This window comes from Neodiprion pinetum, chromosome 2 (genome assembly GCF_021155775.2).
Source record: "Neodiprion pinetum isolate iyNeoPine1 chromosome 2, iyNeoPine1.2, whole genome shotgun sequence".
Classification (NCBI taxonomy): Eukaryota; Metazoa; Arthropoda; class Insecta; order Hymenoptera; family Diprionidae; genus Neodiprion; species Neodiprion pinetum.
The window spans coordinates 13,548,170-13,569,026 of record NC_060233.1 but is presented as its reverse complement, the minus strand read 5'-3'; the positions used below and the strand labels follow the sequence as shown (position 1 = coordinate 13,569,026).

Here is a 20,857-nt window from a genome sequence, read left to right as displayed (position 1 = left end):
ATGCGACCTCGCATCACCTCCACCCCTGCATCCCCTCGACGTAACGGATACACTATGCAGGTTTCGATTACTAGACTTTTAGCCAAATCGATGATATTTCGCGGCTTGTGATATGCCGTGGTGGTTTTATCCTCCGGTGAACAAGACGATAACTCCGTTTCACCCAGATTTTGTGAAGGGATTTAGATTGTTGAAGGTTGTAGTCGGAGAAGCAAAATACAGATGGAATTAAGAGGGACAGAAACTTTGTAACGAGATTCGAGGTGCAGGCGGTGAGAACTGATTTTCGGACGGAAAATTGCCAGTTATGATTGCGTATAGTTCGACGGTACCTGTGTGGGAACGGGACTATAGAACGTATAACATACTTAACCGCTGATGGTCGTTCGTAAGAATTGAGAGATGATCAATCCGTGAAGAATATCGTGCTAGTATAATAAAAAGTGAAAAGGATGATGAACAGAAGAAGCGATGTTCGAGGGTGAATTTTTTCTTCATTATTTCTTGTAGGTCAGGGATAAAAACACATAATGAAGGTGTGTATACACGATCGCAGGTTGGTTCAAACGGACCGTTTAGAAACGCGTGTATCTATGTATAGCGGGTTACACAATGGAATACGGAGAGAGTAGATGGCGAGAGGATTGAGGTGATCGTGTACGAAAAAGTGAGGAGGAAGGAAGGTCGGTCGGTTTTCCTACAACGCACGGGGCGCACAAGGCATGCCCAACAGGGTACAGTCGAGATTCTTTGGCGCGTGAATCGCTGAATGGACACAATGACGTCAGTGTTGGATGATAGTATAATACGTATTGAGCATTGAACCGTCGTTCGACTGCGGCTTTTATATGCAGAGACTTTGTAATCCGTTTACGCGGTGCTTGGAAACGATCGAGCGACTTGAAAAAAACCTCCGCGAAAAAACATCGCCCTGGCATCCCGCAGCCCGGCACTGAAGCTCGTTGAAAAAAGTCTTTTTTCACCGTTTCCATCGCACTGGAGAACAGTCGCAATCGCGTTGCTCAGCGTCGACACTGCGATCGATGTCCTCTATATCGTCCTTCCCTTCCTTCCCTTCTGCCCTTTATCCCTCCCGCCCGGCAAACCTGCGCTCCTCGTCTCTCTCTTTCTCTCTCTCTCTCTCTCTCGTGGTTTGTGAAGCTGTGATTCGCCGGTGCTCTGAAGGGTTGAAGAGACTCCCGTTTGAACCCTCCCGCACAAACTCAAATTCGTTACGCATCTGATTTTGGACGGAAAGCGATCGCAGCTGATCGACTGTGCCGGAGATTTGAATTCGAACAACTTCGCGATGTGCAATATTATAATCAAAGCATAAGCCTTTAGAATTTTTCTAGGACCTTTCCAGAACCAAAGGCTGGGATCTCCAAGATATACCGGGTGTCCCAGACCACCTGTCCACCCCTTCTAAAATCAGGAGAACTGAATTTTTCGGAAATTTGAAAACCCGGTATGGCTATATCGGGCCTGTCCTATTGAACAAAAGTTGTATGGTTCAGAGGGGGACACATGAAGAATTTTTAGTATTTTAAAGTGGAATCATACATTTTTGTTTCAATTAAAATATTCCTTGTTCGAAAATGTACATCTTTCTCAGGACACCCTGTATACACTGGTGTTTTCCATGAGTGGTATACTTGTAACTGGGAATCAGCGAAGTTTCACTGATTCAAATTTAGAGAGTTAGCGAGTCTGATCAATCCGAAACAATTTCAATTTGCCCGAAAGTATCGAGCATCTTCGAATTTTCGGAAATTAATGTATAATCAAAGAATAGACAAGGGCAAAAAAATTCAAAATAAATATTGAAAAATATTGGTAGTATTATAAAAGTGAGATGCGATGAGAATGCGAAGATATTTATCAGACTTTTCTAACCCTTCAACGGCCAAGTCTCTTCCCCGTTGAAAAAAATCATTTTTTCAATACATTTTCAATTTCAAACAGTTACAATTATTCTTAGTATTGTTCGAAACCTTGCAATAGGTAAAGTTGTAATTCCTAGTAATTGCCTAGTCATCCGCATGGATATGTTTGTTGCTTGATCCTTGGGGTCGATCTATCCTGCTCTGTAGTATTGACCGCAAGTAAAAGTATATCACACTTGTTTTTGGGCGAATTTCAGAGGTGTTGATTTGGCCAAAACATGACCGTTCGTACAGTTTCCTTATCTTCGGGTAATTACGCTGTCTCGGCGTATGAGTCACGCTTTCCACCACCCACAGAGTTTGTCCTAATTGGGCTCGAAGACGATGGCAATTTAAATTCCTTCATCACTCGTATAACCTACCCGACTTGCTAAATTATACAAGTCGAAAACGGGCAATTATCGTACCTTGCTCAATATAGAGCTGGAGCATTTTACTGCGTTGCAGTAATCCCTCCAAATATGACTGTTTTCTTAAACCTGGCTGGAACCCCTTTTCCGTTATTTTCTACTTACGAATGGTTAGACAATCTCTGTACAGAAACGAATGAGCAAATAGGGTGAGTAAGCTATAGCCTAGGGCAGTAAAATTTAGAAGCGACATTTTTGTTTCAAATAACGAGTAAATTGGTTCAGGGAAATAGCTGAGCGGCACACGAATTGAAATGCATTTGACAGAGTTTTTTGAAAAATCAGGGAAATTTTTAAGCTTATGTCATAAAATTATTCCTAAAAACTAATTGATCGACTGAAAACATTCGTGTATGCAATACACATATTTCTTATATTTTAGATTGACTAGTTTTTTTCAAATACGAAATCGGCAGCGTGATGAAAGGATAAATCATTGAAGTAGGTGGATACGTATTTTTGAATGGTATTTTCCACCTTTTCTTTCAATTTCACGGAGCAACCGAAAATATTGTTCCAAATTATGTCAAAAAAATCATCTTGAAATTTGAATCCGTTCGGAAAATATTTAGAGGCAGCTAGTGTACATGGAAAAATAAAATATTAATCTTCGTTGTTTCAGACTTGCATTTCTGTACTGATAATACATTTTGAAAAGATTAGATGACGTAGAAAAATATTTCAGTTGTACCGGGGTTAATTATTAGTATCAATAATGGTCAGAAAAGATTAAATGGTGCTGTTCTCGCTGTATTTGAAATAATTCTGTTTTTCATTCGATATTTTTATCATGCATTGTCAGTAAGAAAAATGCATAGCTCAGCTACGTAAATTCTACTTTTTTTAAAAATTTTTCTTTCTGAGTATTTGTTGCTCGGATCCACGTTTTACACAGATTTTTTCACGTCATTTGGGACAATATGTCCGGTTGCCCCATAAAATTAAAAAAAAAAAAAGAAGAACAAGAGTCGAAAAAACTGATGATACTCATTTTCGATCTGTCAGGTATTTTATTTCATTTCATCTAATCAATAACTGCGTGAAAAATTACTCAGCGATAATCCATAATGTCATTTTTGACATATTTTAGAAAATATTCACGTAAGTACTCGTATAAATTTTTTCCATTTATAAATTTGTTAAATAAAACTATAATTTGGTCCCGAACGGACGTATCCATCGAACATAAGGTCTTTCACTTTTATTAATTTTTTCGGCTAATTTTAGCATATAAATATGCGTTTCGAGTGTTTTTCATTAAAATTATAGCCCGTTTACCTGCACCAAATTCACCCTTTTGGCGGATACGTCCTTGTACCATTAGACACGTGTTTTAAAAATGCAGCCGTATAAATTTCTAACGTCGATAATTCTTGTAGCAGCAACAGCAGCGGCAGGCATACGTCGAGCTGTCCGAATCGGCTGCTGCATCATTACAGCTGATTGCTAAACGCCGTATGAAAGTCGTAACATGATAGCCTGTCCACACCTCTTCCGTCATGGATTCTCTCGACTGGGTTCAACCGTCGCGTGCAAAGTCGTGACGATGTAATTTGCACGCGCGAATGCTGAGGGCCCTTGATAACTCGAGCAGTGAGTTAAGCTGCAGTTGCAAGTTAACGATGCAGAGAAAATTTTATGCTGAATATTTTTCTGAAAATCCTGTGAAGTTTAATTTTACGGAAAGTCTATGATTCGTTCAGAAATGTCGCATTTCAGAATTATTTTCGGATATGTATTATCCGAAGAGATGTTCAGGATTGAATTAACTTTTTAAAGTTTCAAACTAGCATTGTTACGAGGGGCCGCTTACTTGAGACAGTCATAAGTTAACGAGTTGGAAATAAAATCTAAAATGAAGGAATTATTTGATTTCCTGGATGTTCTTTGGAATAACGTACGAATTAATCGAGATACTAGTCGGAATCATTACGGAACATATTTTTAATCACTTAATATAACGGTGAAGAAAATGCTTGGCAATTGTTTTGTCTATCATGGAAATGGTTTCAAGTCTGGCGGTAAACGCGCAAATTAATGATTTAAAATTCATTAACATTTTATTGATTTCTATCTTATCGCGCGATTGCGTTAGTTAAAATTTTCATCCATATTTAATGATTCCCCAGCGTTAAAGACAATTTACAGTGATTTGTTGTGATTTTCTGTAACACTGTCCAATTCTATTCGATTCCTATAAAGGTAAGAATCATCTAACGAGTTCTGACGTCATTCAAAATCAGATCTAACTTTGAATACCAATGATAAACAAAGGAAACTCACACGACAAGATAGAAGTCATTGAAACTTAATGCTAACGAATTGAAATCATTCGTTCGATTGCCAAGTAAATGGCTCAGCTTCGCGGTGCAAGATCATCAACAACGAAAAATGGAGAACATATTCACGATAAATAATATATTTTGCACACGTTTGCTTATGTATACCAAGAGTATGTTACGCGTTTTTTCACGAATCACGAAAGTGAGGTTGGGTTCGCGTAATGTCAAATCCGTTCGCGACAGCGCACGCGCGGCGTTTTTCTAGTCCGCGCGCTTGCGCAATCGCAGCCTCACTCTACCGTCATAGAAACGGATACTTTGCGTACGGAAAAGAGGCGTAAAAAAACGCGTAAAAAATGCTCGCGTTATACGAAAATAATGAAGCAGATAGTAAATTCTCCCTGTGACTACACAATACTAACATATCCTGATCCAGCGAACTTTTTTTCTCCGTGTTCGAGAGAGTGAACAGTTTTCAAGTTGAGAGCCTGCGTCGATCGAGTAGCAAGGTGGGAACGGCCCGGTTTAGTTCGCGATCATCGAGTGATGGAGCAGTCGGTTCGAAACTCGGTTGCGTAAGAGGGGCCCAGTTAACCGTGATATACCTGCAGGGGGGTCAGGCGAGCCGGGAAGGTGGCGCCGGAGGGGCCCGATATTTATTGCAGGGATGCGTGCTCGCCAGACATTACTAATTGGAAGTATTCGTACCGCGCATAATTTAACCTGGTCGTTAAATTTATTTTGTTACTCGTTCTGCGTAAGGTGTTCGCAATTTCCTTCGGATACTCAAATTGTCGCCGGGCTAATTACAGTATTAACTTTATACATACATGACTGTGATCCCCGAGGTCTCCGGTCAGTTGTGGGGAAACGATTCGGCGACGAATTTCTTGGAATTTTATTCCCCCAAACGCGTTGACAGGGGTGGTGTTGAAATCTCGAATTTGAAGAGTTTCGAATGCGTCAAATTCCGAATTTTTTCGTGGTGAAACTTAAAGTAAAGAAATAAAACTCTGACGGAACATCAAAGTTTCGAATTGTCCGAAACTTGACGCTCAAAGTTCCGAAAATGCGACAACGAATGATCAAAGGTTTTCAGTTCTGTGAATATCTGGCTTGGTAAAATTTCACCACTTAGCGCTTTCTCTGTTTTGAATTTTCTATATTTTTACGTTCGGAATCCTGATAATACTGACTTTCGGTTTTTCTGATTTTTTCACACCCACTCGTCGAGTAAATTGAGCTGTGTGAATATTACTGAATGTATTCTGATTTTCGGAATTTTACTTGATCGAAACTTGAATTTTCTGACACTTGCATTTCGAAACGTTGAGCCGCCGGATTTTCGACCGTTCGAAACTGTGTTGTTTCTAGAAAATTTGATTTCTTCGCTTCAAGTTTTGCCACCAAATAATTCGGAATCAGGCGTTTTCGGAACTTGATCCCCCGACGCTCTCTTATAACGAGGAAAGCACTGTACCAAAATAAGTTTGTCTTGGCTTGGCTAACGGTCGCTCTCTGGATAATCGAAAGGCGTGCACCCGACTTGTTTTTTTCCCCCCACACTCTTCAGCACTTAATGCCAAGTTAATCGTGAGATTGACGCGACGCTGACGCGTCCACGTTCCGCGGACAATGTTCAGGGATCCAGGGATCCAGGGATCCAGGGACCGGAATCATTGCAGCAAAAATTCTTGAAGGACCGGGCGTGCGAGTCGCGACCACTCTCCCCTCACCCCAGTAAGTTAAACTCGTATCAATCTCATTTATGCCAATTTCAAGTAGCTCTGCTTATGCCGGGTCCTTCTTTTCTCTTCTTTTCTTTACTCGCATCACTCTCGTCGCCTGCAGGTCTGATCACCCGGCTATTTACATTTTCATAACAATCGCTACGCGTCTCTTGGGGTTCTTTCTATTGCTGTATTCACTATTCCGACACGGACTGGCTTTTAAGCGCGTTCACTATATATATTCATTCGCAATTCTCATCATTAACTGTAACACCTTTGACGCGAGGGGCCATTCACTTCGAAATCAAACGAATTAGTTCGATCAATTAACCTCGATTTCGACTGCTTCCTATTGATTTCCATCACGTTAAACCGTGATTGTCGTTAATTTTCAGGTTACCAAGTTGTTTACATTGATTTCCAAACAGGTCCAAACATTATATTGGATTTACTAGATTCGAATACTGGAATTCCGGGAAATCATTGGTTATCGATGAAAATCACTTGTAAATCATCGAAAGCACGCGATAAGATAGAAGTTTGATGAAAAAAAAAAGAAGTCAGTGGAATTTTGATGAATTAGAACCATTTGACTTTCACCGCAAGACTTACAAGATTTTTCATGATTTCCGGCACTTGTAACACCATTTTTTCAGCACCATCGTGTGATTATAATTAGTGATCCGCGATGATCTATCCAAAGATTTCAGATATCTCGATTCAAATTATTACTTCAAAGAGTATTTCAGTCACTTACGAGATCCCTTGATTACAACCATTTTGATTTTCGTACTGTTATAAATTTATGACATCCTTGAGTAAACTGTCCTGATTATTACCCGGATGTGTGCCGATATTGATTTTCACAGTATTTCGCTAATTTTAATTTTTCTATTAGAAAAAAACACGATGCTTATCCATGCATGGAATATTGTATCAGGAAAACAAAAAATAAAAGGGTTGTGCATCGAAGAAGGGTTGAAGGAAGGAAGAAAGTGGAAAACATACATACTCAAATTGACCCTGCAAACGGTGTCCAGTAAAAAATCCGTAACAAATTCATGAACAACATTTCCAGAATATTTCCACGCGACAAGAAAAATTCGAGGGTAGTTTCCAGGACTTTTGAAGGACAAGCAAAGTTCAAGGACATTTCCAGGACCACCGGACGCCATGTTGCAGGATCGAGAGTTTCACAAGTCTCGTATGGACTTTCCGGAAGCTGGTCCCCCTGCATATATGCGGCTAGCGATAAGCATACCTTACATAATCAACGGAAGCCGAGGTGCGTAGGGAATGTGATTCGGTGCGCAGTGCGCGTCGATTGATTTCTCGGAAACGCAGCACTGATCCTCGAAGCAAAAGAGTGGCGGATGATCCGTGAGGGAGAGATCCTCAGCTCGAATCCGGTGCCTTTGCTTGGAGTTGGGGAGACCCTCGTCACTGCGGATCGCTCCGACAGGTAAGGACGATGGCGGGGCGCTACGGGGTGCACGAAACCGAGCGAAACCGAGTCCTCGAGTATCCGTTCCGCCGAATTTTATGTGCGTCTCTATGTGCACATAGCGTGCCCTGCATGTGGGACTATTTCTCTTTGTAAGGGCTGAGAGCGGGTACGTATACGTGTATACGTGCATGTACACATATGTATAGTATGTATGATTTGTATACGTATACGCAGTCTCTGTGACCTGGAATAAACTCGAATAAAACTAACTACACATTCGTATAGCTGATATAGGTATATTAGACGTGTGCGCACGCGTGTACGTTATGCCCACGCAACGGATGAATAATATACATATGTATACAGCGCGTATGTTCATTCAGCGTTCGTTAATCCCCACGACGAATTATAATTCGAGGAGAGAGGAGGTGAGGCGCCAAAGTTGAGTACTTTCAATTTGAGAGGTGGTCACGGGACGCTGCAGCGTGCGGAGCATGCCGCAAAATTACATCGTAACGACGCGCGCTCGTTATCATTGGCTTTTGAGCGTTGCAGGTAAAATCGATCGTACGTGCGATGCGACTTTTTTGGTAATAATTGCAATTCGGCAGAGGTCAGTATGTTATATATAGGTATGTATGAACTGCGATTGATTTGATGTTGAAGAAAATATATCGCAAATTTTTTACAACATATACGAAGCATGGTGCTTAGCAACGATTTACTTGCGACTATTTTATATAACAATGACTATGCCGTTTGGCAACGTGTCCGAATGATTGGTAACACGATTGGGTACGGTCGCGGAGCCACTTGGAAAATTGTTAGTATTCGTTTATACCGTGCACAGGAACTTTTACCGTTGTTTCCGCACTGTCTGCACTACGTTCAGCCTAAAAACGGCGAAGGTTACGAGCATTCGTAGTATCTATGATTTGGGATGACAGGCAGTTGCATTAAACAAATTTATACGAGTACTCTGATAATTCGTCCGAGCATATAATGTAATTTTCTTGCTCGCGAAACTGTGTGAATTGTAAACATAACCATGCACGAGCAAGTTAAAGTCCGACTGTGCAAAGGTGACTTAGAGTCTCTTGTAAAGTACTCAAGCGGCCTTGCACGCGAAAAATTGGAATGAAAACAAAATCCAAGTCGGTTCTATAAGCTCGAAAATTGCTAATCAATTTTTAAAACACATTCTTGACCAGCATTTATACCCCAAAAAGACTTGAAATTAATATTTATATAATGCGATCGTGTTTTCCGTACACGAATTACCCATTTCTATGACGATTGAGCGAGTTTGCGTGCGAATGCGCATGCTCGGAGTACAAAAAAGACCGCTTTTAACTCCTGGAAGTTAAAAGTAGATCCGCTGTCGTAAAGAAATCTGACATTGCGCGACCCTAACCTCAATTTCGTGCTTCGTGAAAAAATGCGTAATATACTCTTGTTACATAGAGAATCCTGTACAACAAGTAGGCAACGGTCTTTTTACCTCGTATACTTGCAATGTTCGTCTTCGGCTCGTATACATGCTGACCTACGACTCATATTGCAAACTTACGCGCGGCACGAAAAAACCGAGTTTGCCTCCTCGTTATACAATATACTATCGATTGTAGTGGATATATACTTGCCATATATTTATATTCATTACAGAAGTTTGTAAACTTGATAGAAATGGATACCACGGAAATATTTTTCAAGATCATTTGTTCGCAGTTGTTTTATACTTCTACCAGTGTGAAAAGTACATTCAAATATGCGAATTAAATTTCACGGGTCTTTCTTCGAACCTGTTAGATAATTGAAAGGCCTTGAAATCGATTGTTCCAACGATTGTAACACGCACGAGTGCTCTTATTCGATGTTTCGGTACCGTCACCTAATACCACGTCGTAAGTCACAGAGTACACCTATAACAAGCTGAATAAGGTATACCGCGATACAACACCATTGACTTTAAACTAAGAAAGCGTCTCATTATTCTCCTTAAAATTGGAAATACGATGTTCACTACCTATTTGCAACAACATTGTCGATTACGGAAAATCCCAGGCACCCCATCGCGCCCAGCAGTTATACAATATAAGTGCAAGGTACATGTATGCAAAACGTAGACCCAAGTACCAACGAACCTACCGTGCGTATAGATGAGGCTCGGCGATGCCCGCAGCGAGTAGCGCTGCGCCTATGTACAAACATACCCGAACGTACAGAGTACGGCCAGTATGTATGTACCCAATACCGGTGGCAAATAGCTGATGGCGAGGCGACGGCCTCGCAGAAGAGCGCGAGAGCGTGGATACGTGCCTATACCTAGGCGCACACGAGCGCAATCGGCGCGCATAGGCACTACGAGCTGTGTACCTCTGTACACTCATATGCCCACGCGCATCGCATCAGCGACGTCGCGCCGTTCGCTCGCAGTGGTGCTCGCAGTATGAGGCGCACGCACACAGAAGCGACGCGTTACACGCAGCATCGCATCGGTAGGGTCGCGCGAGGGTTGGAAGCCATCTGCATCGCGATGAATGCTTACCCTCCCCCCACCCCCCACCCGCCCCTCTCTCACCCCACCATTCCGGCTACATCCCCTGACGCAGGGCAGCCGGACGCGAGCAGTGGCTCTCAACTAACTTTCCGTTGACGATCAGAAATACCTGAGCCGCGGTGCGTTCCGCGCTTCGCTGGATCGACGTGGCTCTCACGGGACAACGATTAACATGGGGAAAAATTATGGTTTTGGGTAGGTAAGTGGAGGATTATGTAGGTGGTTCTCACTTGTGCTCAATTGCAGATTGAGTTCGATCGATTTAATGATTGGTGAGTTTGAATATTGAGGGAAATGGGATTCTTGAATTAGGGAAATTTAGGAGAACCAGGCTCTTGAAAATGTTTGTCTACGGAATTAAGATACGTGTAGATGAAGTCAGGTTTTCAATGCAACGGGTATATTGTACCGTTAATTGTCATGATTTAGGATTGTTTTAGAAACAAATTCATACATACTTGTAGGTAGCGATGTTGAAGAGTGCTTTCTCACCTGCGCTCAGTTTTCGATCAAGTCATCGAAATTCGCGTATCTGTAGATGAAAAGATTTTTTTTTTTCATACAAGCGGTGTATTATACAGTTTATGATTAATCGTGATGTTGTATCGTGATTGCGTTTTGTGATATGAAAACCTTGGGATGTCCAGATTGAAAATCTCGGTAAAGTTGTAACAGAGGAATTGAGGGTGAAAATATTTCCATTCGAGTGGATGTCGGAGTGCCGACAAAGCGAGCAAATTGTATTTCACACTCTTCTGGAGTTTAATGAATTCTGATAAAAAATTCGGGAATTGATATAACACGCTTATGTGGTAATATTGGTAGAAGGTCGGAAAATTTAGATATCAGTAGGGCGTACAATGAAGTCAAAACGAGTGAACATCTGTTGTAAGTTCAGTATTTTCGTAAATTTTCCAAACTTTTAATTCAATGACCACGAAAAGACAATTGCAACCACTACAATCATAACTCAAAGTTTGAAAAAATTCCAATACTCCAAGTGCGAAAAAAAGTGTAAAATGCTATCGTGAATAATTGAGTTCACCAAACATGGTATGAATATATTGTTACAAAGGGTGAAATCACCCTTCTTGCCCCCGTTTCTCATCTAGTATAATCGTTGCAGATAAAATACGTATAAAAACTTTCGTATGTCACAAGTGAACAAGGTTTCTGCGTCAACCAATATTGTTGTAAAAACAGTCCTGTTCCAGACTTTAAACTGTAGACACGCATTGTCATTGAAGCATTTTTTCTCATCCGTTAATTTTGCTGCCTGTTTGTTCGCTTCACGAGCTCACCAAACCTGTTCTATTTATTCTGTAACGCCTAGTTCGTTACAATATTTTATAATGTGATTATTATGAACGATAAAACAGGGACGTGTCTTGCGCTGCGCTTTTCGACGACAAAAAAATACAATCCTGACCGAGCTTATGCTTCGAAACGAGGAGGAAGGTAGGCGCGCACTGCTCGTCCTGCATATCTACGCGCGAGTAATTAATCTTCAATTTGAAACCAGCTTCTCCGAGCGCGACGATACGGCTTTATATTATACACACGTGTATGCGTGCGGAAAGCGAGCTGTACCGACACGGCTCGGATGTATAGGTAGATGTACGCTCCTTACGAGGGTAATAAAACGGTAATTTAATTCATGCACTCGATAAACGTCCTCGACGGGAAGGGCTCGTTTCGCAAATCATCGCCCCCAGCCTGCTATGCGCACTCGCTCGTGTTCCTGGCGTGTTTACCTTACGTACCCGTGGCAACCGCGGTGCTATTAGAGTAGAATAACTGAAGGATGTAAAGATACGGAGAATGGCATCCGGGCCGCAGGGAAACTTTTTCGGTGACCCCGAATGCGCGTGAGTTGAACAAATCCTAATTTGAGGATTGTTATAATTTGTACATCGTGTCGATAAAGCTGGTCAAAAACCATATATTCAACTTTAAAAGCCGGTATTCACAAATTGAACACCATACGAAATATTCAAGTTCACCAAGTGATTGTCCTCATAATGATCAAAGAATCGAATTATCGAAATTTAAGGAACCGTTTCCGGTTCGGAGCAGAATAGAAATTAGAAAAAATAAATAATTGAAAACTTTGATTTTTGACATCGATGGACCATTAAAAAAATGTTTGAATCAGTTTTCTATGATCAGTTTAGAGACCTATCAATTTCATCTAGTACATCTAGAATGGTGCGAGCTTCATAAAGGCTCAAAAAAGCCAATTGTAATTTTGAAAATGCTCACAAAACTCGAATTTTTGCCACAATATCTGGAACCCAAGAAATCCAATGTACTTCATCGCCATATTCAACCTCGTTTTTGAAGCATGTCTATCCGATGTCAGAATCGAGAAAATCGAGAAATCGGAATCGGATGACACGATTTTCGGGATCGGGATTAGCAGGAGTGACTTACAGACCTAAAAGTCGAGCAACATTACTTTTTCTTGTTGACAACTGATATGGAATAGAGCCGGACCGAATTCTCGATAAGTTACTTTTCACATGTTAATCCAGGCATAACCTTAGACGTATAGATGCAACCTTGCTGTACTCGGAAAATATACAATTCACAGCTAAAATCACTCTAAAAATAATCACTTGTACTTCATAATTCAATCAACATTTAAACCTTTATTGTAACGATTACTGGAATTTTTTTTTCGCGTGTACCCGTACAACGACTCTAATCTCCGTGTTCGTCGAATTTCAAGATCTTGAAACGTGGCCAAAAAAGGACACCATAAAACGGAACGAAATTCGTTGCATGGGTAGAAAGCTTGCGCGAGGATGAATTTTTTCGGAATAATGACCTGAAACTGACCCATGTGAGTACCCGGGCGGCTGTAATATGGACCAGCCGTCCCGCATCCGCGGTTGAATTTAAAAAAGGGTCTAGGGGAAGGGGGCTTCAAAATTTCGCGCCATGAGCGTTGGGTCGCGGGTTCCGGATTCACGCGACACGGTTTCCACATTACGTCTACACCGCGTTACCGACTGTTACGAATTGCCCACCCCCACCCGAACATCATTCGAACACCCTTTAGACGCGCCGGACCTGATCGATTATGCGAATTGGTAGCCTGCGGGGAGGTTGCGTAGAGTGTTGAGTAAGCCAAATGTAAACGTAGAGTATCGGTTGGTGGATTCCTGGAAATATTAGCGTCCTCTCTGCGAAGCGTTGCGGAACCTACTTGCGGAAAGTTACGAAGCTTTTGCGCACGCGACTTTGTTTTCGGCGAAAAAACATCCAAGCCCAATCGAGACCGCCTCCAACGATTATCTAATCATCGAATTCGGACGTCATGCAGAACGTTCGTACGGGGTACGGTATGACATAATTTGTTTGCGGAACATGGTTAGCACAATCAGCGAACAGATTCTGGTTAAGTAGGTATAACGACGGTAGCTTTGCCGGATTTTAGTAGTTGTTGGTGAATCCTTTTTTCCAACTTTTTCCCTCGTATTCCTTTGATTCGAAGAGTATTCGTTTAGATACAGATGGACTGCCAATCCGGATCCAAAAAATTGTGTACCCACACTTACGAAGTATGTGTACAGGGTGAACATCTAGGGACCGAATAGTCCGTCGTCTGCTAAGATTTAATGCGCGTCCGTTATAATTCGAGAGTATTTATTTGCCAAGGTGACCAACCGTCATAAATTTAGACGACGGTTTGCCGCTGCGTATGCGAACTTTAAAATTATGACAACCGTTGGTTTTTAACAAGACAGAAAACGGATCATTCAGTCGTTAGCAATTTACTCGGAACAGTGGTTTCTTTCCTTTCTTCGGTCAAACTCAAGTTTTATTATACTTGATAAAACTGGCGGTGCAGACCGCGTCGAAATGCCGTTTTTCATAACATTTCTTGACGATCAACATGCCGAAGCTATGCTCGATGACTTTTAAAGTGTCGCGTTGGATTTTATGGTTCTTGGGAATGACGTGTACAATACGGTACAAGGCGACGTGGTATTAATCACTTCCGAAACCGGTACAACAGTCGCGATCACGTCCGCCTGCACAGATCCAAGATCCATGGATCGCGTGAAAAAACCGGGCCTGTAATGATCGTCGAAGACTGAAACGGCTAACCGTGCGCAACGCCACGAGCTCGGTGCCACAACTCGGAATCGAGTTCTCGCCTTTCGGGTGGTCTTTTTTTTTTCTGTCCTAGGTCTTTTTTCAGCGACCCGTCGTCCCGAAGGCCCGATTCACCTCGGAATCTCATCGACCATTCGTAGTAATTGAATAACCCGGCAATGAATCGACGGGATCCGCGACGCTTGATATTCCTATGTGCCAGGCGATAAAGGGCTCTCATTTTTCCGCTAATCAGATCGAGTCATCTAAGAATTAACTCGTTGTGACGTCATTTGCTTGAATATTCCATCCGAGGTTATCCGCAGCCTACACTGAGAAAAATTTCATTTCTTACAGTAATTAGAAAAAATGAGTTAAACAGGTATCGTTAAAAAAAACTGTTTGAATATCGTTGGAATTACGAAAAACGAGGTACGCGTAACCATTTTGCGCTACCGTCGATCCTTTTTTGGTAATTGCAACGCAAAATCAGTTTCTGAGGTTTACTCTACTTTTTTAGTCAAACAAGGCTTTAACGTCAATTTATCGTTGCACGAGCATTAAATTTTCGCAATAGTTACAAGAAAATACAGCAACAGCGATCGTAATGAGAAATAATAGTAACGGATACTAGACTTTCCGGTAACAGCTAGAAAACTAATTTTCATTTTCTACCTAAAACTATATTTTATCGATTGTTTTAAAAAATGAAAATAGTCAAGGACTGAGCGGTAACCGGAACTAAAAACTTCGCTTGTCAGCGTAGCTTAGCCTTACGTTTGACCATGCATGTAAGGTTGGGTGTGGAAACATTGAAGCGACGATGTCGCGGACCGCGGCAATCACGGGCCATGCAACATTGACGAGATGATGGCGTGCTCGTCGACGTACGTCTCTCCCTTGAGCCGTTGAATAATTAACGGTTAAAAGTGTACTGTGCGCCTACACCCGCGTCTATGCACACGTACCTACCTTTCACTAAGCGTACGTTGGTATTGCGAGTACACGTAACGGAGTCTGTAGCGATTCTCGAAAAATCGTGAAAGAATCCCGACGTACAACGAATCTCGTGAGGATGATGATCGTTTTACGGATTTCAGGAGCCATTCAACGAAGGTTACACGTTCGGCAATTGGAAATCAAATAAAAGTTATCAAGTGAAATATATTCTTTGCGATAACGATGAATCGATCGAGATAATACCGAAGTCATCGGAAATCATTGCAATTCACTCGAAATCATATGACAGTGCTTTTGAAATCATCGGAGAAGCTATGGAAATCGTCGATATTGTTGTGAATCTTATGGTAAACGTACACTGAGAGAAATTTTTAGTTCCGCTTACCGTTCAGTCTTTAAATATTTTCGTTTTTTAACGTAATCAAATAATATTACAGTTCTAGGTAGAAAATGAAAATTAGTTTTATAGCCTGTTACCGGAAAGTCTAGTATCCGTTACTATTCTTTCTCATTACGATCACTGTTACTAGATTTTCTTGTAACTGTTGTTGTGCAACAATAAACTGACGTTTAAGCCTTATTTACCTAAAAAAGTACGGTAAACCTCGGAAACTGATTTTGCGTTGCAATTACGAAAAAAGGATCGACAGTAGCGTAAAATGGTTACGCGTGACTCGTTTTTCGTAATCCTAACAATATTTAAACAGTTTTTTTTTTAACGATACCTGTTTTACTCAATCTTTCTAGTTACTGTAACAAATGAAATTTTTCTCAATACACATCGGTTTCAATTCATAAACCTGTTAATGATTTCTGTCTGATATGCTTTCGTTGCTCGCGATTATCATCGATTTCAAATGATTTCCCACCCTTCTAGGTGATTTTCAAGAATTTACAGTATATATGGATTTATTGTGATTTCTCGGAAATCACCGACAGTGGAATATGAAATCTCCGCAATAATTCGAAATATCGTAACACAGGAAATCAGCGAAAATCACACGATAAGGTAGATCTTAATAGCGATCGTTCGAAATCAATACTAACGAATTGAAATTATTAGAATTTTCCGAGAATTGAGTATTTGATTGAAATTTTTTTATTTCATATTCTTGTAGATTGGAAAAAAAATATTTTGGACGTATTTTTTATTTTTTCGATCGAATAAAAATTGTCATTGATATAACAGATTGAAAACTATAACATTGTGACGTCACCCATGTTAAGATATATCTATACATATTAAAATCATTGAAATTCAATCACCTATAACGTGAAAAATTATCATTCTTAACGAAAAACAAAAAATACGTCCTCATTATTTTGGCTTGCACTGCATTGTGCACCCCTAAAAATGGAGAAAAAAAAATTTCATTCGAATACGCAATTACCGCCCCGTCGACAACCTTACAATAAATCAAAACCTCGCGCCTCGCGATTCGAACAAAAGTATTCTAACTCTAAAATGGAGTTCCTAATTTTCCCTATTTGCTAGTTCCTACTATTTATATCTCGAAGAATAGCATAAGTCGATTCACACTGTGTAAGTCTAAGTGAAGCGGGCAGATTATTGCCGTGTATAGTTCAGGTAAACGGATTAGTAAATTTATTAAGCCAAGTTTGGGTGAGTGCAGGTTCAACGCCGGTGTTCAAACCCTGTCGGTATCTAAGCTCCTCCCATTTTTCTTTCTCGTACCCAAAAGTTAATCCTTTTATTGGTCGCAGTCAACCTTAAGGTAGTTCGTTCGTGAAAATTAACAGGAATAAGTATTTACGCCCAAAAAGGGTATAATACCTCCCAGTTGTCTCTGTTTCTAATAATACCGAAAGTTTCTGGCGAAACTGACCACTTCGAGCCACACGCACACCGCCGGCGTAAACAGATGCACAGGTTTTCACGTAGCTCGCACGGAGAGAAGAAAAGTAGCAGATCTTACTCCAAACTAAAGGAAAAGAGGGACGCATCAAAGTTTATTTGTGAAAAATAGCCACGTCGTATATTTTTTAGCATAAATTTAGTAGATTTTATTCTGCACACAGTGGTTTTCACTGTTCCTAGAATAAATTCTGCATTTTACCAAATATGTTTTACATAAAAAAAAAAAAAAAATCTGACGTGTCTCTCTTTTCCCACGGTTTTGAGTAAAATCCGCTCTTTTAATCTCTCGGCGCAGAGTCCGCACTTTCACCGGATACTTCCTCGTATAATCGCGAAGACAGTCATTGCAGGTGTTCCAAATTCCTAATAATATTGAAACAACGTTCAGCACTCATCCCCGGATAATACCCTTCTAACGGAATTGAATAACGAAATACGGTCAAAGTACGGGTAAATTTCCGAGACCCGAGACATTCTTTTCGATATACAGGAAAGGTCGCGAAAGTGTGTATTTCGTAGCGTCGGTAATTCCAAAAATTTTAGAAACGATGCTCAGATTTGCAGCTAGGGTGGTTTGATACACGGACAACTGCCGCCTACCGAACGAGCATCGTGTTCGCCGGGAAGCCCCGAGGGTGGACTTTGCGCGATAGCAATGTCATGGCGGTGGGCACCGGAAATAGCCGGCACTATCGGCCTCTTCGCCGGAAGGAGTCCCGTCACCGCAGAAAGAGTTCCAATCTTCTATTCACCGTCTCGCCCTTCACCCACCCCCATCTTCACCCCCAGCCCCGTTCACCACCTATACGCTACCCGGAGCTTCGCGCCACCTCTGACCCTCTTCTTCGATCTCCTTTTCTTCTTCTTCTTCTTCTTCTTCTTCTTATTCTTTCTCTCATTTTTCGCCTTCTTTTTCTTCTTCTTCTTCTTCTTATTCCTTATATACTGCTTTACCTCGCAGAGAGTACCTTGTATGCGATACATCGTGTCAACGAAAATGGACCAACCAACCCACCCTGAAAAAGAAGTTTAAAAGTGGTGGAAGATGGCCGCAGTAAACGCAAAAAACGTAGACAACATCAACTTATCTCCCGCTCTGTATAGCGGGGTTTTTCAACCAAACAGCCTCCTCGAATTCTTCTATATATATTTTTATACCCCTGCGGAAGCCAGATACTATACGTACATATAACGTAAGGATTATACGTTTATACCTACCTGCTGGCGAAAATATTCAACAAGCTTAACTTCGCGTTTTTTAATATCAGGTTATAACTAACCTAACTTAGGTTATTGCGTACAAGGTAAATCTCCGAATTAAGCGGATGTCGGAGTTCCGTCGAAATGAACAAATCGTATTTTAACTTTTTTTTTTTAGCTTTTTAAATTTACCGGTATCAAATCGTTTTCTATTCTGGATCATCATTGTACTGTTTGCCGACATGCTTCGGGTGGTAATTGACCAAAGTTCGAAAAAATGTATGTAACAGCACGTAAAACATCGTGGGTTTTAGATATCGGTATACACCTAGCGTACCATGACTTCAAGACTGTTCAGTCCTTTCGTACAATGTTCGAACTACTTTTCATTCACCATATAAGCACAATTACAAAGATTATCATTTCTCAACGTTTAAAACGACTCAATTATTTTAGCGAGCAAAAAGGTTTTAATACGATTTGCTCACTTTGCCATTAGAATTTAATCAATTATCGTACAATTTGGTTAATTATCTTTTATTATTTCCCGCACATCTTCTTCCATTTTTCGTTACATATTTCAGCCCGTACGATCATTGTTTTTGCCGTCGACTGACTTTGATTTTTTTCTAGAGATTTTAGAAGGACGATAAAAAATGATTTTGTACCAAAGTGTCCGGGGTTAATTCAGCGAGTAAAATACGTGAAGTTTTCTTTTCCAACATGCCGACACTCCCGACTATTTTCGGGATAAGTAGTCGCTTCTGGGTGTAAGCGAAGGTGGTGATACATCACCGGGTGTCAACGAGTGTCCCTACAGCAGTAATCTCGCATCCATCAACCTCCCGGCGACGGACGAAGGGAACAACCCTGATCGATGTCCGCGACACCCAACGACCACCCGCCTTATACCTACGACCTTATCGGTTCTCAGATGCCTGCTCCGGGGGTTTAATGCTGGAGAATTTATACCGCTTATGTCTTCGTTGCCATTATCGCAAGGTAACGATAATCGGGTTACTGGGTCGAAGACTCGCGGATGTCGAAGAGGCTGGATACTCTGAAAATCAGAAGTCTCGCAGGATTCGCGCCCTTCGTCAAAGACTTCTTGCAATAACAGTGAGTAATTTAGGGTGGTTCTTGTTTAGGGCTCGGATGAATTTTTCTTCATTCGCCCGCTAAATCGGCTCCAAATTATTCAAACGCAATTCCCTAATTTTTTTCAGATTTTTATCTCAACTCTATCTAATCCTCGCAAGAGATTTTCCGATTTAAAATATACGTGTTTCGGATAAATTCTCAGTATGGGACATTCCATGATATTTTGATCAAGATTCTACGTCAATGTCTCAGATTGGCTTTATAATTTTTTGTATAAGATTACATGAAGAAAAACGCCATCCCATTTTTTTCCAAAATTTTTTCCACCCAGGGTGTCTGCAGTAGCATTTAAAAAGTTGAAACAAATAGGTACCCCGACTTTCTAAAATCTGCAAAAATTCAGAAATATCTTGTGAAATATGACAATATTTTTATCACCTACCAGAAGATGGAGATTTCATAACTTCAAAAGATAAATAAGAAAAATAAAAAGATTAAAAATTATTATTATTCGGTTGCATTTTTGACGTAAGAATGCACACAAAAATGATAATTCTTAATAATAATAATATAACTTTAAATCATTTTTCTCATTTCTCTTTTGAACTTGTGAAATCTCCATCTTCCGATGGGTGTCAAAAATTTTGTTATATTTCATGTGATTTTTCTGAATTTTTGAAGCCTTTAGAAAGTGGGGTTTTTCGTTTTATGTTTTTAAATCATACTTCAGATACTTCTGAAAAAGTTGCGATTGCGTTTATCGTCACGTATTATCATATAAAAAATTATAAAGCCAATCTGAGACATCGATGTGTAACGAGATTGATCGAGATGTCATGGAATATATATTTTATTGCAAGAGTAATAATTTTCAAAAAAATCTATAACAGTGAGACTTTAGTGGGCGTTGGTGCTACTATCTGATAAAACATTCGCATCATCATACTAGGCAATCTAGACGAATAGCGCATTCACTAAATGAAAAAAAAAGTCAGATTTAGTGGGTTTGCAATTCGTCAAAAATGTTGGAAATTGTTTTTGAATTATTTGGAGCCGATTTGGGGGGGGGGAATGATTAATAATCCGCCCAAGCCTTAAACAGAGACTATCCTAGTGAGTATTGGTTATTTTTATTCTTTCGCAATTCTCTGATGTACAATTCGGATCGATGAGAGAAAAATATATCAATGTATAATTTGGTTTCTTTTCTCGCAAACGGTACTTTAAATCTAGCTACC

The 20,857-nt window shown here is 40.6% G+C and overlaps 1 protein-coding gene across 3 annotated transcripts in view; it reads right to left on the bottom strand.

The window, feature by feature from the left end:
- The window catches only part of SoxN (SoxNeuro), a 308,059-nt gene that overhangs the window by 110,084 nt on the left and 177,118 nt on the right, over positions 1-20,857 (bottom strand). For 2 of the 3 annotated variants that reach the window (XR_006881623.2, XR_006881624.2), the window contains exon 3: positions 10,834-10,907. The exons of the other annotated variant lie outside the window; for it this stretch is intronic. The gene's annotated coding sequence lies outside the window, so the exon portion shown is untranslated. The remainder of the gene's footprint in view (positions 1-10,833; positions 10,908-20,857) is intronic. 3 annotated transcript variants of the gene reach the window in all.